Genomic DNA, 20,778 nt, shown 5'->3' with positions numbered 1-20,778 from the left:
GGGAAAGGCCTTGCTCAGGGGTGGATGAAAGCAGCTTCTATTTTTGGCCAAAGCCAAAGGGAGTGACTGTACTGAGATGTCGGGCCCTGTGGGCAGGAGGAGGGTAGGCGGGGACAGCCTCTGCCCCTCCAGCCCCCTCTGAGGCAGAAAGCAGGGAGGAGGCATCGCACCCCAGGGTCCGGCACCAGCTGCCCAAACCCTCATCCCCAAGTGGGCGCAGGGGAGGCGGCAAGGCATTCTGGCTCGGGGTTTGGACTGCGTCCCATGCTTGCTGGAACCACGTAAGTCCATGGGGGGCGGGGGTGGGGTGGGGGTTAGTCCAGGAGGCCTCCCTGGATTCACAGGCCTGGGGGAATGCCGCTGGGGTTGCAAAGGGTGTTTGGAAAATGTGCCTTTAACCCCAAAGGGGATCCTGTCACTTTGTTACTTTAACACTCCGGGGGAACGTCTGCTTTGTACCAGAGACTGGGGAGGGGCGTTATTTTATGTTTATTTTGCATGATTCTAATGTGTTTTTATTTGCATTACTTGGTTAATCCTCCTAACGCCCCTCGGGGTAGGCACTGTTTTCAGCCATCAGGAACTCCTGCTCCAGGTGCCCAGCTGCTGCTGCTGAGATGGTCCCCCCACCACACACACACACACACACACACACACACACACACACACACACACACTCCTTTGCTTCAGGGGGGCTGGCGTTCATCCAGCTTCTGTCTGGCGACCTGGGGCTGAGGCCGAGGTGATCAAAGCGAAGGGAAATAGTGGAGGGGGCAGCCTTTCCCCTCCGAGCACTTCAGTCCGCCTGGAGTCAGGTTAGGGATAAAAGGACCCAAGGATTGTTCAGGAATGATTCAGGGAGACTCCGGGGCTGGGCAGAGCTGCTACAGTTAAGGGGGAGAAGACGTTCTCTCCACCTGTATAGAAACAGCACTGCTCTGCTGCCCCACAGGGCGGGGAGATTTCAATGAATCCTCCAAAACCGGAAGAGTCAGGGACCTGCCCTGATTTTCAGCCCAGGCCAGGGAAAGAGTGGGACACCGCCAAAACAACTTAGGGGCAGTTACAGAGAAGAATAAAGCTGGCTTCCTGCATCCACCCGGCGCGCCCTATTTATTCACCATCGTCCTCCTACGTTGGTGGCAGCTTAGCCCACCTCCGGCCAAGTTGAGAGATGGCATTCACTGAGCAGCTATTTTCATTCCAAATTCCCTTCTGCCACCGTTGGGCAATCCCATCTTCTTTGAGTGTGACAAACGCTAATGACAACGGACAAACTGTTCAAGAGCTTCTGCCTTCCGAGCGCTGACAACTCAGATGCCGATGTCCTACAAAGCCAGGGACAGAAGGCCGCCCTCCAGCCCCCATGACCCGGGGAAGGAGACCAACTCCAAACCAGGAGTTGCGGCAGGCTTCAGATTCCCATAATACTCCAGAGAGAACTGAGTTCAGATCCTGACTTGGCCGCCTGACAGCTGTGCGGCCCCGGGCTAGTCACTTAACTTCTCTGTGCCTCAGTTTCCTCGTCTCTAAAATGAAGGTGATAAAAGTGAAAAATAAAATAAAATGAAATAAAAATAAGTGAATCCCCAAAAGCACCCTTTCATGGCTTTGGCAATCCGATGACAGGCGCCTCCTGGAGGTCTAGCAGAAATGGGGCGGGGCGGTGGGGGATGTAGTAACTTTACTAAAACGGAGTCATTAGGGTCTAAAAAGGAAATACACAGCTTGCCTGTTAAAAGAAGAGAATGCATTTACAAGGGCAAAGCGGTCCATTTTTACAGGTAGCTGGTGGTAATAGGAATTACTGCAGAAAAGCCTAATCATTGTTGGCTATGTGAGTTGAGTAACTATTGAGGTCTGTGGTTTGTTTTGCTTTTTAAGAGTAACACTGGCAGACTAAGCAATGTTAAGATGGCAACACTCCCCAGCCTGGTCTACAGATTCCACACAATCTTTTTGAAAGCCCCAGCTGACTTGCTGGCATAAACTGACAAGTAGAGCCTAAATCCATACAGAAATGCAAGGGACCCAAGGCCGCCAACACAATCTTGAAAAAGATTAAAGTGGGAAGACAGACTTCCCAACTTCAAAACTCACGACCAAAAAAAAAAAGGAAAAAACTAATCAAGATAGTGTGCACTGGCGTAAGGATAGACATATATTGGGAGTCCAGAAATAAAATCACTTTTTATAGCTAATTGATTTTTAACAAGGGCTCCAAGACATCCAATGGGGGAAAATAGTCTTTCCAGCAAATGGTGCTGGGACACCTGTAATTCCACGTGCAAAAGAATGAAAGTGGACCTGTACCTCTCACCACATATGAGGCTGACTTGAACTGAATCAGAGACTTAAGCGTAAGTGCTGAAACTGTGACGCTCTCAGAAGAAAACAGGAGTGAATCTTTGTGACCCTGGATTAGACATGACACCAAAGGCACAAACAACACAAGAAAAAATAGATGAATCCAACATCATGAAAATTAAACGCTTTTGTGTTTCAAAGGACACCATCAAGAAAGTGAGAAGACAGCCCACAGAATGGGAAAAATATTTGCAGATCTTTTACGTTAAGAGTCTAGTATCCAGAATATGTAAAGAACTCTTACCAATCAGTAATAAAAGACAAGTAACCATTTTAATAGGCAAAGGATCTGAACGTACATTTCTCTAAAGAAGACAGACAGACGGCCAGTGGGCACATGTAGAGCTGCTCAGCTTCCCTAACCACTAGGGAAATGCAAGTCAGAGTCACAGTGAGATGCCACTTCACGCCTACCGGGATGGCTATAGTCAAAGAGACGGACTAATAACAAGTGTCAGTGGGGATGTGGGGACGTTGGAACCCTTATCCATTGCCGGTGGGAATGGAAACCATGTTTCCCCTTTGGGAACTTGTACGGCAATTCTTCAACAAGTTAGACATGGAGGTAAACAGCAGTTCTCAGCCTAAGTATACACCCATGAGGACTGAAAACATACCCACACAATAACTTGTACCCAAATATTCACAGCAGCATTATTCATAAAGGCCAGAAAGTGGAAATAACCCACATGTCCGTCAACTGATGAATGGATAAACAAATGTGGTTTGGCTTTACAATGGACTATTATTTAGCCATTAAAAAGGAAGTTCTGATCCCTGCTGCAACATGGATGAACCTGAAAATGTTATGCTGAGTAAAAGAAGCCAGGCACAAAAGGACACGTATCTATATTCCACTTACATGAAGTCTGGAATAAGCAAAATGCTTGTCGTCTGGGGGAGGGGACCGTGGGAGAGTGACTGCTGATGGGTGTGGGTTTCTTTTGGAGGTGATGAAAATGTTCCAGAATTAGGCAGCAGTGACGGCTGCACAACTTGGTGATTATGTTAAAACTGTTGAATTGTACACTTTAAAAGAGGGAATTTTATGGTATGTTAAGTACAGCTCAATTTTTTTAAATGCTCGGGTGCGGGTAAAAACTAACTAAAAAAGAAAGCCACACTCAAGAAGTGCGGCCTGACAGCGCAGCCATCAGCTCATGCGACGTGAGGCCAGACCCTCCCAAGAAAAGGCGCTGGCCTGACCCTCGGAGAGACTCAGGGCTCCTCACGCTCTCCCTCAGGCAGCGAGCGCCTCTCCGTGAAGCCGGTGCAGAAGGGATTTCCCCCCAGTCTCCTTCAAGAATCTCCACTACCCCCCGCCCACTGACCTCCCAGCCTCCTCTGCTGCATTACTGGGGAGAAGGAGGGGCCGGGGGGTCACGGCAGGGCTCACGGTGGGGACCTGTGGTTCCAGGACTCCTTCTGCTGGGGGAGCCTGGCCCGGTGTCGACAGGCACAGGAAAACCGTGCATCTCGGCAAGTGCCGTGAGCTCTGCGACGAGGCTGATTAATAGAGCTGACGGTTCGGGCTCTCAGGCTTCCTGCAGTGACTTCCTATTCATGATTGCCTTTGACTCTGTAACACCTGAGACCAGGACCGCTGCGACCCCCTGGTACCGACAAAGAAAACAAATCTGTGTTAGGAAAGGAAACACTAGCTGTAGGAACAGACCGGCTCTGACTCAGCAGTGGCTCGGCATGATACCAGTTTATTCCCTGTTCACGTAACAGTCACGTCCACAGACCACGTCTGGCGTGCCGGCCCTTCTCCCCGTGGTCTGCCCTCTTCCAAGCGCGCAGAGCTGTCTTCCCGCCGGCAGGCAGGGAAGGAGGGGGGAGACCGTGGCCAGCCTAGACATGGCGCACACTCCTTCTGTGTACATCCCACGGGCAAGAGCGCACCCCAGGGGCGCTGCTAGCTTCTGTGGTGTGCCCGGGGGAGAGGGGGTGATCTGAGGAAGACCACGCGATCTCTGCCAGGGTTTGGAGAGCGCACAGGCATTGCTGGAGGTCACACAGCCAACAAGAGGCAGAACCAAGATTCTAAACCTGGGCGGAGTCTTGGTCTGTCCACCTTGTGCTTCTGCCCCCTTCCAGGTCCTCAAAGTCCTCATGCCTCTGGCATGTTCTCTGGTCTCTTAGTACTAGCATCCTTCCAGGACACTGCTGCAAGATGACCATCAGGAAGGGTGAGAAAGTCTGATGAAACCATCTGTGTGAAATACAGTTTTGAGCCTTTCCGGATCCACGGATAATTCTTGCCCAGTGTTTTTTTTTCCCCCAGGTCTGTTTTGCCTTGAGGAATTTCTCTAAGTCCCCAATCAACATTAAAAGGGAGGCAGACCCCAGCTTCAAGGCAGCTCACGACTGTGCTTATGATACACGCGGTCATTTATAGGTCTGTGTTTGCAAGAGCAGGACTTCAAAGGCTCTTCGCTGCCTCTCAGGGCCCTTCCCAGCCGGCGGGACCTGCTGCTCCCGGGGGGAAGGTGGCCCTGGGCTCCGCCTCACGTGCTGGTGGCTGCTTTCCCCAGGAATGTCTCGACGGAAAAAGGCCGAGCAGAAACAGGAACATGGTTGATCGCTCTCCATCATTAAACAGAGGGTCTACAATTCAAACGTGATTTGAAGAAATGCAGATACCTGGATATATTTAATCCATTCACAAACGTTTGTTAAAAGAAATGAGAAGGGAACTCATTAATATCCTCTTGGCACTCCAAACACATTTTCTTACCCGTCCCACACGTGGACTCTGCTGGGCTGGGCTCTCCCCTCCCGCGCTGGGTGCCACACTGGAACCACGGCACATGGGTTAGTGAGTGATGGGCCATGGTTCATCTCCTCCGCAGCCTCTGGCTTTTAACCTCCCTGAACCTACTTCTTTGTCTGTAAAATTAAGAAGGCGTAAAAATTCACAAATGCTAATAATGATGGTGATGACGACGGTGTAACGCCTGCTTTTCAGAGCCGGGGTCGTCAGTGCGCAGCCTCCGGGACGTGATGACGACGGCCGTTTCGTTTACAGATAAGGAAATGGAGGCGCAGACAGTGTTTTCTCAAAGCCGCGCAGCCGGGAGCAGCAAGGGGGCTGAGCCCAGCCTCCCCAGGCCGGGAGCCTGGGCTCTTCGCTGCCCTCCTGCGGCCGTCACAGTCTCGGAGGTGAGCGGAATCGGGCACGGCCCCCGCGGCCGGACCAGCCCACAGCTCACAGGCAAGAGTCCTGTCCGTTTAATTCACGAAACGCCTCAGTCACTGTCTGCTCAAACTCCGCCACTGTTAAACTAGCCCTTTACCCCAGCTTCTCGGACGGAAAGCTGAGTTCGCTGGTCTTCACTTCTTCTCGCCCAGGATGAATACTCACCTGGAACTTCTGGCGTTTCGGGGGCCGCCTCCTTAAAGTGCAGTGCGGATTCATCACTGTCCTCACAACGAGGACTAGAGGACAGCAGGGCAAGGGGGGGGCTGTGCCAGCTGGAGTCACGAGACTCGAGGACCAGTCCCACACGCACTGGCTGTCGTGTTCAAGACACACTTCTCCTCAGCCCTGGCTCCTCCATCATGACCTGGCGACACCTCTCACCTCACAGTCACCTCACAAGCCCACAGGACACGAGGCGATAAAGCCCACTGCAAGTCGTGAAGTTCTGTGTGATTGTTTTCACGCCTCAAACCACAGTCCATCGCCAGGCAGCTCTTCAAATAGGAGACGGATTTCTTCTCTTGGCAACAGTCATGACTAATATATTCCAGGATGCTTTGCATTTTCCCGGCCCTAAAATAAAACTGAACCCAAACAAGAAGACAGGCTCCAGCCCTTCGGCCCACAGGTCTGCCCGCGGGTCCCCTGTGTGCAGGGCTCTGAGCCGGTGCTCTGTGGAGGCGGGACAGATGAGCCCGGGCCCCACCCTCAGCTGGTTCTTGGTCTAGTGCCGGAGGCCAGACATTGTGTACAGTGCTTCATACTTTACGAGAGGAACCAAACACAGTGTCAGAAAAGCTGAAAGCAGCAGGGGTTACTTTCAGTTTAGTGAAATCAGGAAAAGCTCTTTGGAGGAGCGAGTATTCAAGTTGGGTTTGTGTTGACTTTTATTTTTGTTTTTCCCTCAGCAGAAGCACCGGGGTTGGCCCAGGACCTCGCGCGCGCCAAGCACGTGCTCTGCCACGAGGCGTGATCTTTTATTTTCCATCCTGTGGAGTCGATGCCTCACTTGCAGGTAGTAAATTCTCAACCTCTAACAACCTCTTTTTTTCTCCCACGGTGGTTACGGGCCAATTTCCCTCCTCTTCTTCCAAATAGCTGAACTCTGGATGTCCAAATGGGTTTTTATTAAGTTTTTTATTAAGTTTCTCCAAAAGACCAGCTTCATAGATACCATTTAGAACCAAACCACGGTGTCCCCGAAGCTGATGTACACTGGATGATCAAGGCCCGTGCACTGATGTATGACATAACCAATTTAATAGACCACTAGGCAGTCTTCACAAAAAGACAGGTGAATTTTTCAGTCCAAAGGGTGAGTCAACCCATCTGGTCTGACAAATGCTGTTTCTGGCTTTGTTCCTGGTTTGAGATCATTTGCCAAAACCTTTTTCATGAATCAATAGTTAAGATAATGTAAGCTGTTCCCAGTAGATTCAATAGTGCATTGGTTCCAGGCCTAAGACATCAATTTGACTTGGTTATAAAATTTAATATTCTTATAATTCACCAAGAATCTAATTCATGGACCATCTGGTTTTGGAAGAAAGACCTCTGGAAAAATTCAGGGGCTTTCAGGATGAATATTCCTCATCTTCTTCCTGATCTCACTCAAGACCTTTCCATTCAGACTAAATGGTAATCATCTTTTAAGAGTATTACCCCTCATTTCAAAACTGATAAGTTCGTTCCACCCGGTTTACTTTGTAATGTGCCCATGAATCCTCTCATTCTCTTGCCCTGACTAATAGTCTCAAACCACACCAGGTGCTCCCTGCTCCATCGCTGAGGGCTGTGAGTGAATGTACCCTGCACGTTATAATCCGCTTAAGCTCCCTAAACCTCCATTTCATCTTTCCTTACCTGGAAGGTTTACAAAACACCTTCTCTTAATGTTATCTCACTTTGTTCTCACGCTGACCCTGAGGACATCCTCACTTACAGGTGATGCCCTTAAAGCCCAGAAAGGTGATCTGTCCAAGGCTCGGGATCCCTGGTCTATGGTGTGCTTCCTGCTCGGACGTCTGACAGCCCGGCACCCACCACGGAAGACAGCAACGTTCCCTGGACCTCCACCCAGCCTCCCTGCCGAGCTGTCCGCCCTCTTCTCCTGTCTCGGCCATCGGCTCCGAAGGAGCTGGTGTTCCCAGTGTTCTCTGAGCCTGTCACGGCCCAGAGGGCCTCACCTGGCCTCCTTGGACCCACCCTGGAGTCATGGGTGGACTTCCGGGAGACCCGGTGCCCCACAAGGATGCTTCTGGAACTTGTATTGTGTGCTTATGTGAGTCTGTCTGGGGTAAGAATCCAAAGTTTTCATCAGCTCCTCAAAGAAGTCAGTGGTGTCCCCGACCCCCCCAAAAGCTTCCAAGTTAATTTCATAGCCTTCTCCCTCCCCCAGACGTCCCCTCCACTCCTCCTGACCTGCGTAATGCTGTGCTTCATAACTTCTCTCCAGGGCTTAACACAAAGCCAACCACTGACACTGGGACTTCACAGCGCTCCCTTCCCACGACAGTATAACTGTCCTCCTCTTTCCAAGTATTCATTCAAGCAGGGAGAAGCCAGAGGATTCCCAGGGCGGCCTTCACAGATGCAGCTGGTATGTGATAAGCTGGTCCCGCTGGCAGCACAGTCGTCTGCAAACCTAGTCATTCCCGCAGGGCTGACTTAACCCCCCCCCCCCGCCCCGGCACGCTCTCCCTAGGAGAGAAAGAGGAGGAAGAGACAGATCTGACTACATCAATGCAGAGATGGTATCAACTATGGAAAGAAACCAGGCTGCTGTCTCTAGGGATTGCATAATGGTTATTTCCTGATGAAAAAAATAGAATCAGTGAAGTCTCAACCACTCCCCAGACACCAGACCGGGACCAGCCGCTGCTCACGGGGACTTGTGGGCGTTGTGAAGCTCTGAGAGAGCAGGCTTGGTCTGGGGGCTCCAGGTGAGGGGCCGGGAGCGGTGAGGGAGGGGGAGGGGAGGGGGAGGGGCTCTGACAGACGATGGTGGGGGTTCTGGCTGTTGGTTCACAGCTTCAGCCTTGACGCCTGTCCAGCCTCCCAGCCTCCCAGCCTCCACACACACTCGCTGACGTTTCCTCACTCTGCTGAAAGCTCTTCTGCTCCCCTGCACTAGTCCATCTTCCAAACACGGATGCGGAGAAGAGGGGACCTTGTGCACTGCTGGTGGGGATGTGAATTAGTACAGACACTAAGGAAAACGGTAGGGAGGGTCTTCAAGAAATTAAAAATAGAACTGCCATAGGATCCAGCAATTCCCCTCCTGGGTATTTAACTGAAGGAAATGAAATTAGTATCTTGAAGAGATAACTGCATCCCATGTTCACTGCAGCATCATCCACAGTAGCCAAGATAATGGAAACAACCCAACTGTCCATCAATGGATGAACAGATAGAGAAAATATGATATACACATATACACACGATGTATACACACACTCACACACACACACGACGGAATATTATTCAGCTAAAAAAAGAGAAAATCCTGCCATTTGTGACAACATGGATAAACCTGGAGGACATGTTGCAAAGTGAAATAAGCCAGACACAGAAGGACAAGCACTGTATGACCTCACTTACATGTGGGATCAAATTAAAAAAAAAAAAACGATTCATAAAAACAGAGTAGAATGGTGGCTATTGGGAGCTGGGGGTGGGGGAAATGGGGTGCTGCTGGTCTAAGGGGACAAACTTCCAGTTACAAGATGAATTAAGTTCTCAGCGTCTAATGCAGTGTGGCGACTACAGATAACAACACTGTGCTGTGTACTGGAAACTCACTAAGAGAATAAGATCGAGAGTTTTCTCACCAATAAAAAATAAAAACCTATGGTTGCCAGGGGCAAGGGGATGGGAAGGGATAAATTTGGGAATTGAGATTTGCAAATCTTAGCCACTATATATAAAAATATATTAAAAAAAACAAATTTCTTCTGTACAGCACAGGGAACTATATGCAGTATCTTGTAATAACCTTTAATGAAAAAGAATACATATGTGTGTGTATAAATTAATTACCCTGCTGTACATAATATTATAAATCGACTATAATTCAATAAAAAATAAAAAGCATCAACTTAAAAAAAATTAGTATGCTGCAATCAGTCAACCAACAGCTATGTCCGGAGATCTACTTTGTGCCAGGCAGCCTGCTAGGACCCAAGGGCCGCACGGAAGCCAGAGGCATCACCCCTTCCAGGAAGCTGAACGCCCATCTGAAAACCAGGCTGACTCACGAGACAGAATGTGCTCATTTTCAAGAGCACGTTAGACAGTAGGCGTTGCTGGAGTTGAGAGGAGAACGGTGCGTACCCACAGGGTGACCAGGGTCAGTTTCCCAGAGAGGATGGCATTTAAATCTGAGGATGGGGAACACCTGGGAGGCAGGGACGGGGGAGGGAGGACTTTCAGGAGGGGAGCCACCCGAGCCCAGGCACAGAGCTGGGGAAGTGAAGGCTCCCCGGGGCAGCGGGAGAAGGAAATGGGCCGGAAGGAAGGAGAGGCCTGAATTTGAGGAACCGGAGGTTGCTCTTCTCTGTACCCGAAGTGATGCTCCAGCGGGTGCTGACCTGAACCGACTGCTAGCACACTTTCGCCCTGGAAGGTTCTCTGGGGGACTTTTGGAGCCTCCTCCCCTTTCCGTCGCCGCGCAGTAGTTTTAGTTTGGTGTTGTTCCACGTGCTTAGCTTTGCTTTTATTGCCTGTTCTTTCGGTGTCATGTCCAGAAACTCGTTGCCAAGACCAACGTCAAGGAGATTTTCCCCAATGCTTTTCTTTCCTTCTAGAAGTTGTATAGTTTCAGGATTTACATGTAAGTTTTAATCCATTTCAAGTGAAGTTTTAGGAGTGGTGCAAAATAGGGGTCCAGTTTCATTCTCCTGCACGTGGGCGTCCAGCCTCCCAGCACCACGTGTTGAAGACGCTCTCTTCGACCTGCTGCGCGCTCTTAGTGCCTTTGTCAAAGATTTTAATCATACTGAGTGGAGTTTTTTCTGGGCTCTCTAGTCTGTTCCATTGGTCTGTGTACCCCTTTTGACGCTAGCACCAGAGAGGTCTGCCGTATACGTTGAAATCAGGAAGTGCGACGCCTCTAGTTTTGCTCTTCTTTCTCAAAATTGTTTTGGCCACGCAAGGCCTTTTGTCGTTCCACAAGCACTTCAGGATGGTTTTTTCTATTTTGTGAAAAAATGCTTTTGGAATTTTGATAGAGACTGTGCTGAATTTGTAGATTGCTTTGAGAAGAATGGATATTTTAAGAATCTTTATCTTCTAAACCAAGAACACAGACTAGCTTTTCATCTAATTGTGTGTTTTCCTCAGTTTCCTCCATCAATGTCTTACCGTTTCCAGTGTACCGGTCTTTCACCTTCTTGGTTAAATTTATCCCTAAGTATTTTATTGCTTTGCTGCTATTGTAAATGAGATTGATTTTTTAATTTCTCTTTCAGAGTTTAGTTTGTTGTTAGTGTATAGAAATGAAAGTTATTTTTACTACTCAGCCATGAAAAACGACAACATAATGCCATTTGCAGCAACATGGATGCTCCTGGAGAAAGTCATTCTAAGGGAAGTAAGCCAGAAAGAGAAAGAAAAATGCCATATGAGATCGCTCTAAAAAAAAAAAACAAAAACAAACAAACAAAGCATAAATACAAAACAGAAACAGACTCATAGACATAGAATACAAAGTTGTGGTTGCCAAGGGGGGCGGAGGGTGGGAAGGGATAGATGGAATTTCAAAACTGTAGAATAGATAAACACGATTATACTGTATAGCACAGGGAAATATACACAAGATCTTATGGTAGCTCACAGAGAAAAAAATGTGACAATGAATATATGTATGTTCATGTATAACTGAAAAATTGTGCTCCACACTGGAATTTGACACAACATTGTAAAATGATTATAAATCAATAAAAAATGTTAAAAAAAAAAAAAAAGAAATGAAAGTTATTTTTGTATGCTGATTTTGCATTCTGTAACTTTAGTGGATTTGTGTATTAGTTCTAACAGCTTTTTGGTGAAGCTTTTAGAATTTTGCATATATACGATCATGTCATCTGCAAACAGACAATTTTATTTCTTCCTTTCTGATCTGGACACCTTTTCTTTCTTTTTCCCGCCTAATTGCTCTGGCTAGGACTCTTAGTACTATATTAAATACAAGGGGCAAAAGTGGGCCTCCGTGTCTTATTCCTGACCTTAGAGGAACAGTTTTCAGCTTTACATCGTTGAGTACACCGTTGTGGGCTTTTCATATACGAACTTTTTAATGTACATTTCTTCTCTACCTAATTTTTGAGAGGTTTTTTTTTTTTTTTTGAGTTTGTCAGATGCTTTAGATGCTTTTTATGCATCTATTGAGATGATCACAAGATTTTTGTTCTTTATTCTGTTAATGTGGCGTATCACCCTTATCAACTTGTATATATTGAACCATCCTTGCATCTCAGGGATAAATCCCAGTTAATCATGGTGTATGTTTAATGTGCTGTTGAATTTGACTTGCTAGTATTTTGTTGAGGATTTTTGCACCTATGTGTGTAAGGAATATTGGCTTGTAATTTTCTTTTCCTGTAGTGGCCTTGACTGACTTTAATATCCAGTAATGCTGGCCTCAAAAAGTGAGTTTGGAAGTATTTCCTTCCCTTCAACTTTTTGGAAGAGTTTGAGAAGGATTTGTGTTGATTCTTCTTTTAATGTAAAATGTAAATAATTAAATCATTTCCCACATTCCCTCTTTGTTCTCTTGGGTCCCCTGCTTTTATACGTTGCCATCCTTTCCCCAGGCCGTTCCTATCCAGTCAAATCTTTGCGGTCCTATACAACTTCTTGACTCTCTCCACATGCTAGCTGTGGCTCAGCCCCTAGCATCTGTCACCTGGACTCCTGCAGCAGCCTTTTGGTAGTTTCTTTATCCCAGGGGTCATCCTTTTCTCCAATTTCCCTGACATATGACTATTGGACTAATATTCTTGATATCTAGATTGGGTTGCCTCGATCTCTTACTCCAGAACATTCAAATGTCTCCCTGTTACTTACAGAATAAAACCAATACTCTGCAACCCAGTGCTCTCTCTTCTATAAAAGGATCTTAGACTCTTTCCACACAACAAAACTAGTGAGTTTTGACTGTATGCCACACCCTCTTCCATGTGTTTGGGGTCCATCATGAAACAAAACAGGTACACACACACCAAACCCCCACTCTGTGGGGCTTAAGGTCTCCTTCACTCCAGGCAAAATGTTCACGCAGGGCCTATCGTTTGCTCACATTTTTAATTCTTTCTGGAATATTCTTTTGGTTATTCCTTTATGACAGTGGTTCTCAACCAGGATGGTTTTTCCCTCTATAGGAGACATTGGGCCTTGTCTAGAGACATTTGTGGTTGTCCCAGCGGATGGGGTCCTGCTGGCTCCTCGGGGGTAGAAGCCTGGGAGGCTGTTAAACATCCTACAATGTGCAGGGCGGTCCCCACAAGAGAGAACTGTCTGGTCCAAGACGTCAGCACAGCCAAGTATGATAAACTCTGGTCTAGAGTCAAGTTACTCCCAGCCTTCACGCCAGCTCAAATTTCACCTCCGCAGAACACCCACAGTTCCTTCTCTCGCTCCCGTTTGCTCTAAGCCACCTGAGTTCCCAGCTCCCCTGTGTGCAGATCTTGGCGGCACTCCACTTTTCATAGGCTGTAGAAGTCCACAAGGATGGGTTTATACCTGATTCACCTGCGTTCTCAGGGGCTGGCCTGGCGCCTAGTCCACAGGAAAGGGACACTCGGGAGTTTGTGAGTGGGAAATACGCGCGAGTGGGAAATTCCCAACATCCGACTCTTCTCCTGGACTCCAGGTCCTAGGAATCAGGCAGACAGGAAGTTCTCCTCCCAGAGGGGCATCTGCCCGGCCCCTTCCAGCCGCACCTGGAGGAGACTCAAGCGGCACCACGCCGTAGGCAAGACTCCGCGGGCCTGGAGGGAGGGCGCAGCGGAGGAAGAGACTAAACGAACACGGCAGGAAGGATGCCTCTCTGTGCAGGCAGAGGTGCCCCGCGAGAACACTGAGATCAGGAAGCACGTTGGTTGAATGGGAGCTTGACCGGTTTTCTAAGTGGGTTAGGGCAGCAGGTAACCTCAGCTGCCCTCGAAGTCCCAGACCTCGCAGTGCAGAAACCGGGGCGCCGTGCAGCCACCCCCAGGGACTGGCTCCCAGCCCAGGGCCCTGCGCCATCCCTGAGCCAGGTCCCAGCAGAGGCCGGAGCACAGACGCCCTGCGCTGCGGGCTCAGGACCGCGTGCCGGCCACCACCCGGTAAGTCGGCTCTTCCTGCCCACGTCCTTGAGGTGTGCAGGAGGCTGAGTGTCCGCGCAGGCCTAGAAAACTGCAGAATGCAGAGAAACAGCCTCGGTTGCCTCGGGCCCCCCTGAACCCAGAGTGCCCATCCCGCCGCTCCCCCCAAGCACTCAGGGCCGGGAGCTCAGCCGAGCACTGCTTCCGTCTGCCTGGCGGCTGAAGTGACAAGAAGGTCTGCGGAGTCCCAGCGCCGAATCCCTGCAAACGGGCACAGGGGAGCCTGGGGCTTCTGCAGAAGGACTGACTGAAGTCAGGTGGAGAAGGAATAAAAAGAAACAGCTCAAAGCTGCAGTCAGAGCCCCAGACCACAGAGCATCTGGCCAACCCTCCAGTCCGCCTGCCCACCTGGGAGGAGCTGTCACTCAGCCAGGCGAACACAGAATGGACCCCACAGTCCATAAAGCAGCGTACCCAGCCCACCGGGCTCACCCTCCCATCCACGGCTCCTCCTCTGTCTCCACGTGCTGTCATCTGCGCTCCATCGTGGGCTGGATGCTGGGAGAGGGTGGGACAGCAAGAGGCCTGCTGCTGTCTTTCCCTTGCCCAGATTCCCCGTCCCCGGAGGCCTGAGCAGAGAGCAGGGCGTTCTGTGAGTCCAGGGAGGGAGGGCTGGTGAGGGGCCCCAGACTCCAACACTACGCTCTAAACTGGCCTCAGACAGAAATACTGTAAAAGCCACAAACACAAGCCACACATGTAATTTTACGTTTTCTAGTAGCCACACTAAAATATTTCATTTAACCCAATGTATCCAAAACAGTATCGTTTTAAACATGTACTCAATATCAGTAATATTATCCATAAAGTATGTAATTCACATTCTTTTTTTCAGACTAAGTCTTTGAAATTCAGCGTGCTTTTTACCCTTACATTATATCTCACTTTGAACCAGCCACATTTCACTGCACACCTACACTGCAGATCTAGAATAATCCAGCACCTTCACAAGGCGCCAACTGGCACTAATGAATCGTGAATACACGCCGGGGCTGGGGTGGGGTGGGGTTAAATAGCACACGAAATATCGTGAGATGGGAATTTTTTTTATTTACTAGAACCCCCCGCCCCCGAGGGGAACACACACCACACGTGGTTGGGAGAAACACTTTGGAAAGCTCGCTGTGACCAGGATGAGGGTAGAAGCTGGAGGTGGGAAACCCCATGGAGAGTGTCAGGGTCACAACAGACTGAGGACTGAACTCAAGCCTTTCAGGGACTTCACTGACACCCGAAACTGAAGGCAACCAAGACAGAGGACACAGGGAGAGCTGACCGCAGTGACTCATTTTATTATTGGAAAAACTGTAACAACTTCGATGTCTAATGAGAGAGCATTGGGGAAATTGTGAACCACCCACATGAAAGAATGTTTTGTCATGATGAAAATACTATTTAGAAACACGGGGATATACAGAATACAGATGTGTTAAGTGGGAGAGAAAAGCAGGACTGAGTGTAACTGCTTGTCCAAGCTGATCTGTATTTAACACGTGCAAAGAAAAAAATGTGCCAACTGTCGCCACTGTTTGTTACTAGGAAGTAGCATTGTGGATGATTTTTCTGGACTTTCCAATGTTTTCTGATGAACATGTGTTACCTCCAGATCTAAGAGGAAGGGCTGGAGTGAAAAACAAAATCCAACGACTCACTTGCCAGAACTCCCCAACCTGTGTTAAGTGCTGAGTCACGCGTGTGTGTTTGCAGTGCGTGTGTCCGTGCGGGTACGCAAGCGTGCGCGTGCATGTGTGTACACGGGTGTACGCGTGTCTTCCTGAGCCGGTTCCTGAGCCCGATCCCACCTAATGCTCTGCAGATCTGGAGAGACGCAACCTTCCCCAACTCGAACGCAAGTTTTTTCCTTGGATTTTGTTAACTGGCTGAAATAGCCTTTCTGTAGCCCTTCTGGGCTCATTTCTAACCCCCAGATCCGCAACTGTTTGTTGAGAGACCATGTCTCTTATGAGCATTTCCAGCTAAGTGTAGAAATGGTTTTCCCCTACGCTTTATGTGTAAATAAGACAGTAAGTCACCTCTGATCTCCATGTTCTCAACTGGTGGCAAAGAACCCGAGACACATCGCCGTCCTGCTGTCTGCTCACAACCAGGCTGGCTGTCCAGCTTTTCAGAGGGTCATGTTTCAATTGCCTGGTTAAGAGGGAGAAAGAGAGTTGACAGTAACTTGAAAGTAGAAATTTTAAACTGTTCAGGAAAAAAAAAAATCCCCAAGTAATGATAAAAAAGCATTTAATCATTACATATTTACAGCTGCAACACACTCAGCTAAGAGAAATACGCAAAGAAGAAAGTTTATAAGAGAAAACCATATACTGTGGAAAACCTCTTTCCAGCAATGCAGCAGGATGGCCACTGCGAGCGACCCAACCAGATAAAACACTTTAAATCCTGGAGGAGGAACCTTTTACAGTCTGTTTTGAATATTAAGCTTGTGTAAAAGTATGTCAACCTCCAAAGTGAAGAGAGACCAGGAACTCTGGAAGTGCCAAAGCCAGCATCCGGCCTGGAAAATTCTGGCAAAACCTGGCTTCCTTGTGTGTTTTAATGACTTCCCCAGGTACAGGGGCAGAAGGGAAAGCCTGGAGCGCAGCCAAGGCAGAAGGCAAGTGGGACTCATACAAGAAGAGGGGACTCCAGAGGCCTCTGCCTGCAGGGGGCCCCACCGAGCAGAGGGGAGCAGCAAAGAAACTGGCCATCTCAGTTTTAGGGCGGGGAGGAGTCAAGTTAAAGTGCTCCCCGGGGAATTATTAACCACAAGTTGGACTTTACGTGGACTTGGGTTCCTGTTACCTATGAATCTGTAAAACTTCAAAAAGAAAGTTTACCGCGAGGCAGCCATGGGTTGATAGGCCTCCAAAAGGACTGAGGGGGGAAGACAAGTCCTCAGGTTCAATCCAGGCCTCAGGGAATCTCCATAGATACATTTCTAATAAAATAAGTAGTTTACACAAAAAAAACCCACAAGAAAATGAGGTACATGCTAATGCCTTGAAGTGATGGTTTAGCTGTCTGGACAAAGCCTCCCAATGAAAAACAGTTAAAAATCTGGCTTAAAAAACACCAGCAGAGCTATATATAAAACTAGATTTTAGAAAAAAATTTTCTTCTGTACAGCACAGGGAACTATATTCAATATCTCATAATTACCTTTAATGAAAATGAATATGAAAATGAATATATGTATGTACATGCATGGCTGGGACATTGTGCTGCACACCAGAAATTGACACACTGTAACTGACTGTATGTCCGTTTTATAAAATTTAAAAATAAATAAATTTTAAAAATAAAATAATCAATTAGAAAATAAAAACATTGGCAGAATCTCTTGCAAACAACACTGAGTTCATTAGAAAAAAAAATCCTCCCCACAAAAGTGTTTTTGAGAAAGAAAACGGGAGTGAGGACACGAGGAGGCGCAATAACAGGGATGTAAGGGGCTCCCGGGGTGCCCAAGTGAGGACGGTCAGAGGCCGCAGACATAAGGGGTGGCAGCTCCCGGGAGATTTTACTCTTCTGTCAGTATTTGGTAAATTAAGGGGAAAAAAAACAAAGATACAGAATTCTAGAACAGCACAATAAATATGTTTGCCAAATAGGCAGCACATTACATTCAAACACACATGAAGCATTTATGAACATTTATCACATGCTATACTTCAACGCATGTCAAAGAACTGGTATCATACAGAGCAAATTTAATGATCACAATGTACTCAGATCACGAATGAATAACGTGAACATGATGCGATTACGTGCTGCTTACAAATCTGGAAGTAAAAGGATGGGAAAAACATGCCATGAGGACCCTCACTGAAGGGCAGCTGCAGAGGCTCATGTTAATGTTAGATGCAGTAGCATTTACGACAAGAGGTGTCAATCACTAGATGAGGAGGAATATTTCATAACGATAAAAGGATCAGTTCAACAGGACGACGCAGAAATCACACACCGTGTATATGCATCTAATACTTAGCTGCAGATATAAACAGCAAGCCACAGAGCTAAAAAGGCAAACGGGTTCTCTCTCAATCCCAGCTGCAGATTTACTTTTCATAAGTTTAATGGAGTTACAGAGCAAACACACCTAGCTCAAAAAAAAAAAAAAATTACCTGCCCCACAAGAGCTCCTTTCAACTCCTTCCCAGCCAACTCTCCCTCCTCTGACTGTCTGAAAATAGACTTTATTTCTTAGAGCAGTTTTAGGTTTATAGCAAAGCTGAAACAAAGTAAAGGGATTTCTCATATATCCTCCTGCTGCACACAAGCAAAGCCTCCCATATCGTCAACGTTCCGCACCGGAGGGGAACACCTGTTACAACTGACAATGCCACTGATGCGTCACCATCCCCCCAAAGTCCACTGCCTCCATCAGAGGTCACTCTCGGTGCTGCACAGTCTATGGTCTGGACAAACGTGTAGTGACAAGTACCCATTACAAAGCACCGTACAGAGCAGTTCCACCGTCCCCCAGGCCCCCTGTGTTCTGCCCCTTCATCCTCCCTCCCCTCCAATGCCCGGCAATCACTGATCTTCTTCCCGCTCCAGAGTTTTTTGCCTTTCCCAGAGTGTCATGTAGTTGGAATCATACTGTATGTAGCCATTTTAGATTGGCTTCTTTCACTTAGTAAAACGTATTTAAGTTTCCCCCATGTCTTTCATGGCTTCATAGCTCATTTACATTTAGCACTGAGGACTACCCATTCTCTGCCTGGACCACAGTTTACTTACCCATTCGCCCACTGAAAGACATCTTGGTTGCGTCCAAGTTTTGACAATTATGAATAAAGCTGCTGTAAACATTCACGTGCAGGTATTTGTGTTGAATAACTGGAGATTTTAACACATCTGTCTCAGTACCTGATAGATCAGGAAGGTGGAAATGTCAGCAAAAACACAGTAGATTTAAACAACATAATTAACTTATTGACTTACATAGCACACAAAACCCAGCAAATAGAGACTATGGATTCTTTTCAAGAGCGTGTGGAACATTGACCAAGATGGACTATACGCTAGACCATAAAGCAAGTCTCAACAAATTTCAAAGGACTGAAATCACACAAAGTACTGAATTAAACTAGAAATCAGTGGGTTTGTTTTTTGTAAGGTCATTAGAAGATACCCAGAAAGTGGCCAAGGGATCGTACCTTTTTTGAAGGATGAACACCTTCAGTCTCCTTTTATTCTTGTTTTCTTTTGAGTCTATAGACATATTTACACACACACACCTTTATAGGCCACTGACTTTCTTCCCAGGGATGCCACGTTTCAATAACATCTGCATTCCTTCCTGCAGATCAGGATGTTATCCTACATCAGACCACAAAGCCGATTCGACCTCAGGTCTCTGCATCCCAAAAGGAGCTGCAGAGCAAAGGTTGTCCTTTAGAAGAGTTGCGTGGACACGGCCTGGGCCCTTGTCCCCTGTTTTGTCTCCATCACTGGCTGGGGGTGGCCCTGAGAAGAACCAGCGGTCAGCTATCCCTGATTGGTTCAGACAACGCCCGAAGATTTCCCCATGAAGAGCATCACCTTGACTTGAAACTGGAGCAGACCTGAGGGAGGTGACTGCCAGAGGCTGATCGCAGGGGGGGGGCTTTTTCTTGAAGGCTTGTCTGTGCCTGCCACAGCCCATACTAGAAAAGAAGAAAGGCTGAAACATCAAAAATATCCACATCAAGAAGCTACGAAAAAATAACCTACGACACGTCCACTGATAGAGGCATAAGTGAAGAAAAGATGATGTGGTATTATATATATGTGTGTGTGTGTCTGCGTGCGTGCGCACAGACACACACACACACAGTGCAATATTACTCAGCCATGAAAAAGAAGGAAGTCTTGCCATTTGCAACAACATGGAAGGACTTTGAAGGCATTATGCTAAGTGAAATAAGTCAGATAGAGAAAAACCAATACTGTATGATCTCACTTATATGTGGAATCTAAAACACAAAAACAAAACCAGAGCTCACAGATACAGAGAACAGACTGGTGGTTTCCAGAGGCGAAGGTGGGGAGAGAAGTGGGGAGAGGCAGTCAGAAGGTACAAACTTCCAGTCATAAAACGGATAAGGCGTGGAACTATAATGCACAGCATGGTGGTTACAGTAATAATGCTGTATTGCATGCTTCACAGTTGCTTAGACTGTAAATCTTAAAAGTCACAGGAAAAAATACTTTTTTTAACCATGCATGATGCCGGATGCTAACTAGGCTCACTGTGGTGATCACTTCACAATGAATTCAAATAGCAAATCATGATGTCGTACCCCTGAAACTGAAGTTATATCTCAATTCTACCACAATTAAAAATGAAAAAGAAGCTAAGCAATGAACTAGAAAGCAGTTGAAAAGAGAGAAAATCCACAAAGTCAAAAGCTGGTTCTTCGCAAAGACTGATAAAATTGAAACCACCCCACCCCAGTGAGACTTGCCAAGAAAAAGAAAAACAAAGAAAGGGAACATAAACTGACAATATCAAGATCCAATGTGGCGGGGAGTGTGTTACAGCTCAGTGGCAGAGCATGTGATTTGCTTGCAGGAGGTCCTGGGTTCAGTCCCCATTACCTCCATTTAAATAAATAAATAAACCGAATTACCTGCCCCCTACAAAGTCTGTTTTAAATAACTTTTTAAAAGATTCAATATATATTAAAAAGGTAATAAAAAGATATTATAAAGAATTTTATGCCAATACATTGGGCAGTGTACACGAAAAGGACAAATTCCTCAAAAAGCACAACTTAGTGAAATTGTCACAAGAAACAGAAAATTTAAGGAGCCCTAGATCCGTAAAAGTAATTGAATCCATAATTT

At 47.3% G+C, this 20,778-nt stretch overlaps 2 long non-coding RNA genes across 2 annotated transcripts; one reads left to right on the top strand and one right to left on the bottom strand.

Annotated features, from left to right (window-relative positions):
* The first annotated feature begins 10 nt into the window (after window positions 1-10).
* On the top strand, window positions 11-11,601 carry LOC105079782 (uncharacterized). Its single transcript, XR_836299.3, has 3 exons — window positions 11-281; window positions 6,481-6,587; window positions 7,517-11,601. It is a non-coding gene; the product is annotated as an uncharacterized LOC105079782 (long non-coding RNA).
* Window positions 11,602-15,204: 3,603 nt separating this feature from the next.
* LOC141574124 (uncharacterized) lies at window positions 15,205-20,375 on the bottom strand. The gene is made up of 3 exons (XR_012500813.1): window positions 19,492-20,375; window positions 18,688-18,816; window positions 15,205-16,086 (listed from the first exon to the last, which is right to left on the bottom strand). It is a non-coding gene; the product is annotated as an uncharacterized LOC141574124 (long non-coding RNA).
* Between the last annotated feature and the right edge of the window lie 403 nt (window positions 20,376-20,778).

This window comes from Camelus bactrianus, chromosome 20 (genome assembly GCF_048773025.1).
Source record: "Camelus bactrianus isolate YW-2024 breed Bactrian camel chromosome 20, ASM4877302v1, whole genome shotgun sequence".
In the NCBI taxonomy this organism is placed as follows: Eukaryota; Metazoa; Chordata; class Mammalia; order Artiodactyla; family Camelidae; genus Camelus; species Camelus bactrianus.
Note: the sequence above shows the minus strand (reverse complement) of the source record. Positions and strands in the feature narration are given on the sequence as shown.